The following is an 11,298-nucleotide window of genomic DNA, read 5'->3' as shown; positions in this document are numbered from 1 at the left end:
ATGCCACCGTGGCCATCTAATTTTTTTTTTTTTTTGGTAGAGCTGGGGTCTCGCCATGTTGCCTTAAACTCCTGGACTCAAGCAATCCACCTGCCTCAGCCTCTTAAAGTGCTGGGATTATAGGCATCAGCCACCACACCTGGCCTGAAAAGTATTTTTTTTAAAATTCTCAAGATAGTCATCTGTAGATTCTTAAGAAGTATATATCATAATAAAAGTATTTCAGAAAGATTAGTAACGGTAAATTTTTTATTAAAGACATAAATGTTGGAGAGAAATTGTGCACACAGAGGTAAAAGACCTATCCTATGGTAGTTGACAGTAGAAATAAGGAGAGAAATGTACATAGGAGGGGAGAAATGGATCAGCAGGATTAATGGCAGGTTGAATGTAGAAACAGAAAACAAGGAGGGTCAAAAATGAACTGAAAATTGAACCTCCGTGGGATAGTGGCTGGTATGTGATAGAAGTATTGAATTGGAAGCAGATTTAGAAGGCAGCAAGAGAGTGAGTTTTTCTTTTGCCTTTTCATTGTACACCTACATGTTTCTTTCTAAGTTTGCTGTATCGTGTCTTAAGCCTACTGACCATACTTGGACTGTTTGACAGGAACTGGCCACAGACCTTTGGAGAAAGAACAGTTGCCAAAACATACCCATTGGGTCTTCCTGGTGTATTGGTACTAGTTGGAAAATTTTGGACCAGATGACCTCTGAAGTCCTGCCAACTTTCGGAACCTGAAATTGCAGCCTGGATAGACTAAATGATTTCATTGGAGCCATGTGACAAGTCCAAGCTACAGCTGTGAATGAGGTCTGACTTCAAGTTGAGAACCCAACAGCTAGCCCAGTGTATCTCTTTGTGCCAGTTCTTTTTCCTAAGCAGTTCCAGTAATATACCAAAAGATACAGACTCAATGAATATTTTAAAACCTCATAACAGTATGACATATAATTAATTAAATCTAGAAAAAAAATAACATGTAAAGAAATTCAACAATTAAAATGTATTATCTTATGGGAGAGGTGCTAAAGAGAACCTGAAGGAGTCAGGATGGGAGGAAAGAGGTGACTGGGGTTCCTAGTTAGTGAACTCTCTGGACATCAGCTTTCTAGATGAGCAGATCATCTTGGATGCCTCCCAAGGCACTTTTCATAGCTAAAACGTAATGTTTCTTAATATCACTGATAAGACTTTATGACCAGATGCCTCAGACTTTGAAAGCATGAAGTTCTGACTTTTTGTTCAGTTTCTCATGCAGAACTTCATTCATTTAAACCATAAAATTGAAGTTCCAGCCACCTTTACCGTGAATATCAAGAGAAAAACTAATAGATGTAAAAGTAAACAACTGAAAAGGTAGGGCGTCTCTTAATCTCTTCTGTATTTAGGTGACAAACTTCATTTACTATCTTATTTGTGAATATATTTAGTAAATTTTGTGGTATGAGAAGCTGAATATCCACTCTTATTTATCCTCTAGAGAACTAATTTTTATACCATATATACTTGTTTTTTCCTGAAAGGCCCACAAACCACACGTTTTTGAATCCTTGTATATACATGAGATTTAAAAGAAGACTAAAGTAAATCTGTTCTAATAGTTGCAGAACCATTTGTAAATTAAACCTTAAACTCCTAAAATTTCATATAAGAATATATATCCCAAGTTATTTTTTTCTACAGTATAAAGCACTTTTATTGAAAAATATTTCTTCTGGCTATTTTTATAATTGTAAAGTCAAATTAGGGTATCAGGAATTACAGCTGTAGAGCAGTGAGAAAGGCATAATTAAAATATAGTCTTATATTTATTATATAAACCCTACTTCAGTGGGTTCTACATGGAAGGCAGTTTGATTTGAAGATAATTAAGAGATCTTTTCAGGAACTGGTACAATATTTAAGGGAGAGCTGAATAGATAAACAGAAGCTTCAAGGAAAGATTTATGGGAACAGAAGTTTCAGTTGATTGCATCATGGTTTTTGAGGCCAAAGGCAAATAAATTCCTGAGTATTTCCAGATGCTGTGTGTCTAGGCAAGAGAACATCTGAGGAGCTAGAAGTGTTTGATGTGAATTCTTTTTAGTGCTTTCATTTCATGATAGATTTCCAGGTATGTTTGTTTTGAACAGGCAGATTTTATAATTTGAGGTCTGTTCTGTTTTTTTTAATAGCAATGTTGATTTTAAGACAAACAGTTTCACCGTTTGATACCTAGTCATAGGCAAAGCTGGGATTTAAAACTATGTCTTCTAACACCAGACCATTACAGCACATGAACAGTGTATTCATTATGCACTGGCTGTTACATAGTTCAGTGATGGACACTACCAAGAGGTGAAACTCAAATTAGTGAGTCTTCACTGGTAAAATCCTGGCAGTTTTGATAAATCAAACACTGAAATTATTCGTTCAAGTGAGAACTTTGTGCATCTCATACATGTAGATTATATAGTCCTCCGTTTGCTGAGTAATAGCAGGTAATAAAAGACACACTTACACAGTGCTTTCAGACTCCAGCCGAAATGGACTACTGTTCTCTAAATGTGCCTTCTGCTTTCACGTCTTGCCTATGCTCTTCCCTCCCCACTGTCTGTTTCTAATAGAATATAAACTGTGTTTTAAGACCTGTCCCAGATTCTGCTACACCCATAAACTTACCCTGATTTTCACCACTGAATGTGATCTCTCTGACCCATCTATATACTTTCCCTTTAGTTATTCAGGGGTGCTTACTTATTTCATTTTATCTTTTGACTAATCAAAAATATGTGTTTCTTTGTCTTCACTTGAGACACAGTATATCATAGTAGATAGAGTATGGACTTGAGCCAAAGTGCCTGGATTTTAATCTCAAATGTGCCATCCATTTCTTTCCTCATAATATGAGTGTTAAAATAGTGCCTAGTGCCTATGCCTGAGAGTATTTTTGAGACTTCAAGAAATTGATACATTATAATGCCCTTAGAATAGTCTTGGGACAAAGAAGGTCAGTGCTCAATAACGTTTAGCTTTAATGTTGACTATACCAGACTGTAACATCAGGAAAAACAAAGAGTATTTATTTCCCATACTTCTCAATTGAGGGAAAATGAATTTGATTTCCAGTTTAGGTTTCTAAGGCCTTATTCCTTGACCATCTATACCACCCCACCCCATGGACATCAAGGTGTAAGGGTCATCAGGGCTCAGGAATATGGAGAAGTAGATGCTTAGGAACACTAGTAGTTCAACACACAGATAGAAAGGATATCACGTTTTGAGGGAAGCTTCCTGACCCTAAAAGACCCTAATCAAAGCTGTCATACATGTACTCATATTGCTAAACTTACAGTGGACACAAACCAGAAGGGGGCAGCAGAAAGTCATCTGCTTACTATCTGAAGAAGGGAGAAGCCTCAAGAAAGTGATTCCCAGTTAGGAAAAAAACTGCACCATAACTGATCTCTGATAAGATGTTACTGAATCAATAATCAAAATACAGATTAGATACAAAAAGAGAGATCTGTTCTGTGGGCTTGGAGCATGTAAGCAGTTGAAATAGAAATTGAGGGACTGCGTCCAGAGATTTTAGTTTTGATATCTGGTGTGCCCAAGAGCAGCTCAAAATGAAGTTGTATAATGTCAGCATTCTTCACTTTTATTTTATTGGTTTTTGTAGAAACTGAGCAAGAGTTTCTATTTGTATACCCGATTCTTATACAGAAAACTGGGTTGCTGTGGCCTTACAGGTTAGAATGCAATACACAATTTTTTTCATAGTTTTAAAATTATTTCTTGTTAATGGAAAAAATAATTACATATTCTTTTCTAAAAAATACAAAGGATAAATTACTTGTTTTTAGTATGTTTCCTACCAGTCTTTTAAGTATCTTCCCATTTTATTTGTTTTAAACTATTAAACAGTAACTCTTACATTTCATCTAAAAATTCAGTGTAATTCCAACCAAAATCTCAGCAGAAATTTTTGGGAAACCTGAGAAGATGACCCTGAAATTCAGGTGAAAGAATAAAGAACCAAGAATAAAAGAGTTTTAAGAAGACTGACATAAAATGATTGGTCCACGAGATAGACAACAAGACTTATTAGAAAGCTATGAAAAATACAAATGAAGATATTGGCTTAAATGTAGACAAATAGACTAGTAGAGCAGAATAGAGCTCGGAAATGGATCTGTACATATTCGGAAACCTGAGATATTTTATACATCAAAGGGTAAAGAATGGATTAGTTAATAAATGCTACTTGGACAATTAATAATCTAACAATTATATGGGAAAATTCTTCATTCTTCAAAATATATGCACATACCCACACACATTTTTTTTAGGTAGATTAAAAACCAAAATGGAAAAAGCAAAACTTTTAGAAGGAAATATAGGAGAATGTTAATAGTAGTGTAACACTGGGGACACTGAAGAATTTTTTTTAACAAGACACAAAAAACAGAACAGGTAAAAGATTGATAAATGTTTTTGTTTTGTTTTATTACTAGATGATAATTGTTTTCAAGGGTGTTTTTGGTTTTTTGGGGTTTTGTTTTTTGTTTTGTCTTCCATGATTCAGAAAGGTTTTTTGTTGTTTTTTTTATGGTGGTTGTAGTTTTTATAAGAGACGAGGTTGGCTGAGCACTGTGGCTCATGCCTATAATCTCAGCACTTTAGGAGGCCAAGGTGGGTGGATCATGAGGTCAGGAGTTCAAGACCAGCCTGACCAATGTGGTGAAACCCTGTCTCTACTAAAAAATACAAAAATTAGCTGGATGTGGTGGTACACGTCTGTAATCCCACCTACTCAGGAGGCTGAGGGAGGAGAATTGCTTGAACCTGGGAGGTAGAGGTTGCAGTGAACAGAGATTGCATCATTGTACTTTAGCCTGGACGACAGAGCAAGACTCCATCTCAAAAAAAAAAAAAAAAAAAGAGGACGTCTTGCTGTGTCGCTCAGGCTGGTTTCAAACTCCTGGCCTCAAGCAATCCTCCCATTTAAACTCCCTCCTAAAGTGCTGGGATTATAGGCATGAGCCACTGCTCTGATAAGTTTTAATGCATTACAGTTTTAAAGTTCTGTTCAGCAAAAATTTCGTTACCTCCAGTAACAAAATTAAAAGACGAGGGAAAGATTTGCATTGCATGTAGGTAACGAAGATTAGTATCTAGATACATCTGTAGGCCAATAAGATAAGAATTTTAGAAAAGTGGGTAGAAAATATGAACCAGCAGTTCCCAGAATAAAAAACCAAAATGACAGTTAACATATGAATAGATGCTCACTGTCAATAATCAGATAAATTACAGATTAAAAAGATACATTTTCACATTTATTAGATGCAAAAATGAAAGGCTTTCGTAATAATTGTGGCATAGAGGAGCAGCAGGAAGTCTGATTCACTACTAGTGGGACTTTAAAATTGTCTAGTCACCTTGAGTAGTTTGGCAATATGAAGTAAAAGAGGATGGGCGTGATCATCTACTCAGTCTTCTGCTCTGGGGTATATTAAAGGAACTCTGGCATGTATAAGGATTAAGTTATAAGACTGTTCATTTTAACATTGTTCATAATATGAAAAACTGGAAGCAACTTAAATATTCTCCAATAGAAAAAGAAGAAAAATGTGATAGACTTTTTTACAGTGGAATACCATATAGCAGTGAGAAAGAATGAACTAAAGCTATCTGTAGATACATACATGTCTATACACACATATACATATAAGAGCGATTATCTCAAAAAACATAATGAGTAAAACAATGGTGAAATATTATACATACAATATGATACCATTTATTTGTTTGAAAATATGCAAACCAGTATTATCGCTTATGTGGATACATGTATAAAATGAAGGGTAAAAAAAAAAATGCCGAAAAATGGTAAACAAATTCACGTTATTATCTACCTTTGAAGGAGGATGTGGTTGGAGTAGGATACAGAGATATATATGAGGGAGCATCAGTTGTATCTATAATACTTCATTGGCTTATAAAGAAAATCTCAAACAAGTGTGACATCTTAAAATTAATGAAGATAGGTAGTTGAGTACATGAGTGTTATGCTCTGCCTACTTTTTTTTTTAATTTAAGTTCCAGGGTACATGTGCAGGATGCACAGATTTGTTACATAGGTAAATGTGTGACATGATGGTTTGCTGCACCTATCAACTTATCACCTAAGTATTAAGCCAAGCATGCATTAGCTATTTTTTCTGATGCTCTTCCTCCCCCACCCCCTCATCTCACAGGCCCCAGTATGTGTTGTTGCCCTCCCTGTGTCCATGTGTTCTCATTGTTCAGCTTCCACTTACTAGTGACAGCATGTGGTATTTGCTTTTCTGTTCCTGCGTTAGTTTACTGAGGATAATGGCTTCTAGCTCCATCCATGTCTCTGCAAAGGACATGATCTCGTTCCTTTTTATGGCTGCATAGTATTCCATGGTGTATTGTACCACATTTTCTTTATCCAGTGTATCATTGATGGACATTTAGTTGATTGCATGTCTTTGCCATTGCGAATAGTGCTGCAGTGAACATACATGTGCATGTATCTTTATAATAGAGTGATTTATACTCCTTTGAGCATATACCCAGTAATAGGATTGCTGGTTCAAATGGGATTTCTGGTTCTAGGTCTTTGAGGAATTGCCACACTGTCTTCCACAATGGTTGAACTAATTTATATTCCCACCAACAGTGTAAAAACATTTCTGTCTCTCCTCAGCCTCACCAGCATCTGTTGTTCCTGACTTTTTAATAATTGATGTTTTTAACTGGTATGAGATGGTATCTCATTGTGGTTTTGATTTGCATTTCTCTAATGATCAGTGATGCTGACCTTTTTTTCATATGTTTCTTGGCCACATACATTCCTTTTTGAGAAGTGTTGGTTCATGTCCTTTGTTTACTTTTTCGTGGGATTTTGTTTTTCTTGTAAATTTGTTTAAGTTCTTTGTAGACTCTGGCTATTAGACCTTTGTCAGGTGGATAGGTTGCAAAAATTTCCTCCCATTCTATTGATAGGATAGGAGATGCCAGCTCCAGGTCTGTTATTGCCCTGATAATCTTTCAGTGACACGAGATGTGGAGGGGGAAGTCAGTGATTCTGACCCTGTGTAGACCTAGGCTAAGGTCTGTATTTGTGTCTTAGGTTGTTTTTTTGTTTTTTGTTTTGAGATGGAGTCTCACTGTGTCACCCAGACTGGAGTGCAGTGGCACAATCTGTGCTCACTGCAAGCTCTGCCTCCTGGGTTCAAGTTATTCTCCTGCCTCAGCCTCCTGAGTAGCTGGGATTGCAGGTGTGAGCTACCATGCCTGGCTAATTTTTGTATTTTTAGTAGAGAAAGGGTTTTTCCACATTGGCCAGACTGCTCTCGAACTTCTGACCTCAGGCTATTCAACCGTTTGGGCCTCCCAAAGTGCTGGGATTATAGGTGTGAGCCTTTGTGCCAGGCCTGTGTCTTAGTTTTTAACTAAATATTAACTAAGAATTTTAAAAAGTAATAAAATAAAATAAAAATTTAAATTCAGACATAGACTAATGCCTGTTTATTAAAAAAAGAAAAAATATTTTAAATATTAAAATGAAGATTAATAAGATTATAAAGAATAAGATTATAAAGAATTTTTGTACAACTGTACAGTACATTTTAACCTGTTATTATAGAAAAGTCCAAAGTTTCTAAAACATTAAGTTTTGAAAGTAAAACAGTTACAGGAAGCTAAGATTAATTTATTAGCAGAGAATTTTTTTTTCATAAATTTAGTGTAGCCTGAGATGTAGTGTTTATAAAGTCTAGAGTAGCGTAATGTCCTAGATCTTCACATTTACTCACTGCTCACTCACTGACTCACCCAGAGCAACTTCCAGTGCTACAAGCTCTATTCATGGTAAGTGCCCTACATAGGTATACCATTTTATATCTTTTATCCTGTATTTTTATTGTACCTTTTCTATGCTTAGATACATTTAGTCACAAACACTTACCATTGTGTTACAGTTGCCTAAAGTATTCTGTATAGCCCCATGCGGCACATGGGACTATACAAATTTGTAGCCTAGGAACAACAGGCTATAGCATATAGCCTAGGTGTATAGTAGGCTACACCATTTAGGTTTGTGCAGGTACACTCTGTGATGTTCACACAACAACAAAATCACCTGATGACACATTTCTCAGAAAGTGAGGACATAGCCCTGTTGTTAAGCAATGCATGAGTGTACTTCATAGTGTTTTATTATCTTCTCTTACACAGAAAAAAAAAAAAAATCAGTTTTCACATTTGTTAAAAAACAAAATTACTTGAACATGTTTGAGGGTAATTTTTTCTCGCTTTCTTGAAAAATCCTGGACCAATGGCCCAGCTTGAGTGATAGTTCACTTTGGCAAGAAGGTTAGGCTTATGCATTTGCTTGGGCCAGGTAACTACTTCCAGACCAATCCACTGAGAGGTGTGGTCATGTAAGAACAGGGTAGCTTCTGGGGATAAGATAAGACTTGAATTTCTGGGGAGAAAAGGGGGCAAGATGCTGGCCAAATATTAGAAGATCCTAGTTGACTAGAACTCTAATATGTAAATAATAAATTTATTAATATCATAAGATACACAGCTTTAGAATGGTTTTGACTTATTTTTATTACAGAAAATTTTAAACATATATAAAAGTAGACAAAATAGTGTATGTACTCAACACCTACCTTCAACCCCTAGCCCATCTTTGTTTCATTTATACCAGGGATTGACAGACTTTCTGTAAAGGACCAGACAGTAAATAATGTGGGCTTTGCAGGCCACACACAGTTTCTGTTGTAGTCATTACTATCTTTTTTCTTCCCTGAATCTGTGTCAGTAATCTTCAGTACTGTCTTCAGGTTTCATGGCAGACTCACAGGACACAGCCTCTAGTGGTACTTGCAGCTAAGCCATACCCACAGCCAAGCAAAATCAGCAAAGGGGAAAGGTAGGGGCAGTCTGGAGGAAACAAAGCAAAACTTGCAGAATTCCTCCTGCCAGTGAAGTCACACGGGATGTGCTTAATTCCTCCAGCATCAAATTGTGACAATGCACATGAAATGTGTCTACCTGGGAAGCTCATTAGAGACTCAGTGTCCAAGGTTTTTATTGAGAGCTGGTTGTGTAGGCATCCTCTGCCTAGCACATAACAAAATTCCATACTCCCTGAAGGAAAGAAGTATACAGCATAAACCACATTAATTATACGGTTTATGCACAGTGAGCTGCTCTTACCAGTTTTAAGAAATGGTGGGAACGTCCTCAAAATCCAAATTTCTAGACACCAGTGAAGGGCCAACTTGTAAGTAGGGCTTTCTAAGGATAACAGTATCAGGCCTGATACGGCTCTTCCCCTTTAAAAATGTGAAAACGATTCTTGGCTCACAGACTGTACAGGCAGACCACAGGCCTAATGTATCCCATAGGCCCTGGTTTGCCAACCCTTGATCTATATCTTCACATACTCCTTGGTCTTTAAAATGTGTCAGGGGTTGGGGGGGAATCCCAGTGTTTCATTTCAACCATCCTTACTCTGTTTGTTTGTTTGTTTGTTTGTTTGTTTGGAGGGGGAAAAAGTAAAAACTAGAGCTTAAAATAACTCCTGAGCTATTTGATTTTGCGCTTTAGAGCTGAGGAGAAATAGTTGGATGGCTATTTTGTATCTCAGTGTGAGCCTATATATAATTTTTACAAGCCCTGCAACAAATGCTGGATATCAGCAGATGGCTGGCATGTGCTCCTTTTTTACAGTTTCAGAAGCAGAAAGATGACCTTGTTAATCGATAGACATCTGACTTGCATGGGTATTATTTGTTAATACTGATTATTTGACCTTTATGTAGGCATTTCACCCATGTAACTACTATATAATGATTAAAATCAGAACATTTAGCAGAATTACAATATTGTAATGCAGTCCATATTCAAATTTTGTCAGTTGTCTCATTAATGCTCTTTATGGACATAGTTTTTTCCTAGTCTAAGATCCAAACCTGGATCACACATTATATTTATTCATTATATCTCAGTAGTCTCTTTTAGTCTAGAGCAGTTCCTCAGCCATTTGTGTTTCTTGACATGAACAGGATTTAACTCTTTTTTTTTTTTTTTAGATCACCTTTGTTTTTTCTCAGCAATATTTTATAAATTTCAGTGTAGGCATTTCGCAAGTGTTGTTAAATTTATTTCAAAGTATTTTATGGTATGTTGATGCTATTATATGCGAAATTGTTTTCCTAAATTCCACTTTCCAATTGCTTGCTGCTAGAAAGAGTTGATTTTTGTATCTTGACCCTGTATTCTGAGACCTTGATTAACTCACTTATTAATGCTAGTAATTGTTTGTAGATTCCTTAGTGTTTCTTACATATCCAATTATATTATGTGTGACTAGAAATACATTTACTTTTCCTTTCCAAATATCAGGCCCTTTATTTTTTCTTGCCTTATTGCACTAGCTAGGACTTCTAATACAGTGTTGAATAGAAGTAGTGGAGCAGACATGTCTTTGCTTTGTTCCCAGTCTTTGACAGAAAGTATTTAATATTTCACCATTAAGAATGATATTAACTGTAGGTTTTTCATAGATGCTCTTTATTGGGTTGAGGAAGTTCCCTTTCATTCCTGGTTTGCTAAGAGTTTTCAGCCAAACATGGGCACTGAATTTTGTTAAATGCTTTTTCTACAAATGTAGACAATTACATGAGTTTTCTTTATCATTTTCTTAATATGGTATATTACTTTGATCAGTTTTCAAATGTTAATCCAGCCTTGTATTCTTGGGATGAATTCCCAAGAGTGTATTGTCCTGATGTATTATTAATTTGTTAATTGTTTTTAGTTGTCAGTAGCACTGTGTTGTCAGTAACACTGGACTCCAAATTTCTTTGCTTATGATGCCTTGTGTAGTTTTGGCATCAGGATTGTATAATATCATAAAATGTATTGGGAAGCATTCCTTTCTTTATTTTCTGAAAGTTTGTCTAAGAGTTATATTATTTATTCGGTGCTTTATAACATTCTTGCTGTCTGGGCCTGGAGTTTTCTTAAGGAGACATTAAATTATAAATTAACATTTTTAAATAGATATGACTTCTCAATGTAGCTTTATTTTCTATTGTTCATTACTGGTGAGGTTGGCATGTTCTTTTTTTAACTCAACCAATTCATAAGTTCAAAGCATATTCTTATGTGCTTAAGAATCATTTATATTTCCATGAACTTTTTTTTGCCTTATTCTGTCTTTCTGCTAGGTTACTGGTCTTTTCTTACAGATTTAGGACATAG

General features: G+C 35.9%; 1 protein-coding gene across 1 annotated transcript in view; it reads left to right on the top strand.

Annotated features, from left to right (window-relative positions):
* MRPS27 (mitochondrial ribosomal protein S27) overlaps positions 1 to 11,298 on the top strand; it is a 97,106-nt gene that overhangs the window by 35,901 nt on the left and 49,907 nt on the right. The gene's annotated exons all lie outside the window — the stretch shown is intronic.

This window comes from Cebus imitator, unplaced genomic scaffold (assembly GCF_001604975.1).
Source record: "Cebus imitator isolate Cc_AM_T3 unplaced genomic scaffold, Cebus_imitator-1.0 Scaffold50, whole genome shotgun sequence".
Lineage (NCBI taxonomy): Eukaryota > Metazoa > Chordata > Mammalia > Primates > Cebidae > Cebus > Cebus imitator.
The sequence above is the reverse complement of the archived record's forward strand: the minus strand, read 5'-3'. Positions and strand labels throughout refer to the sequence as shown.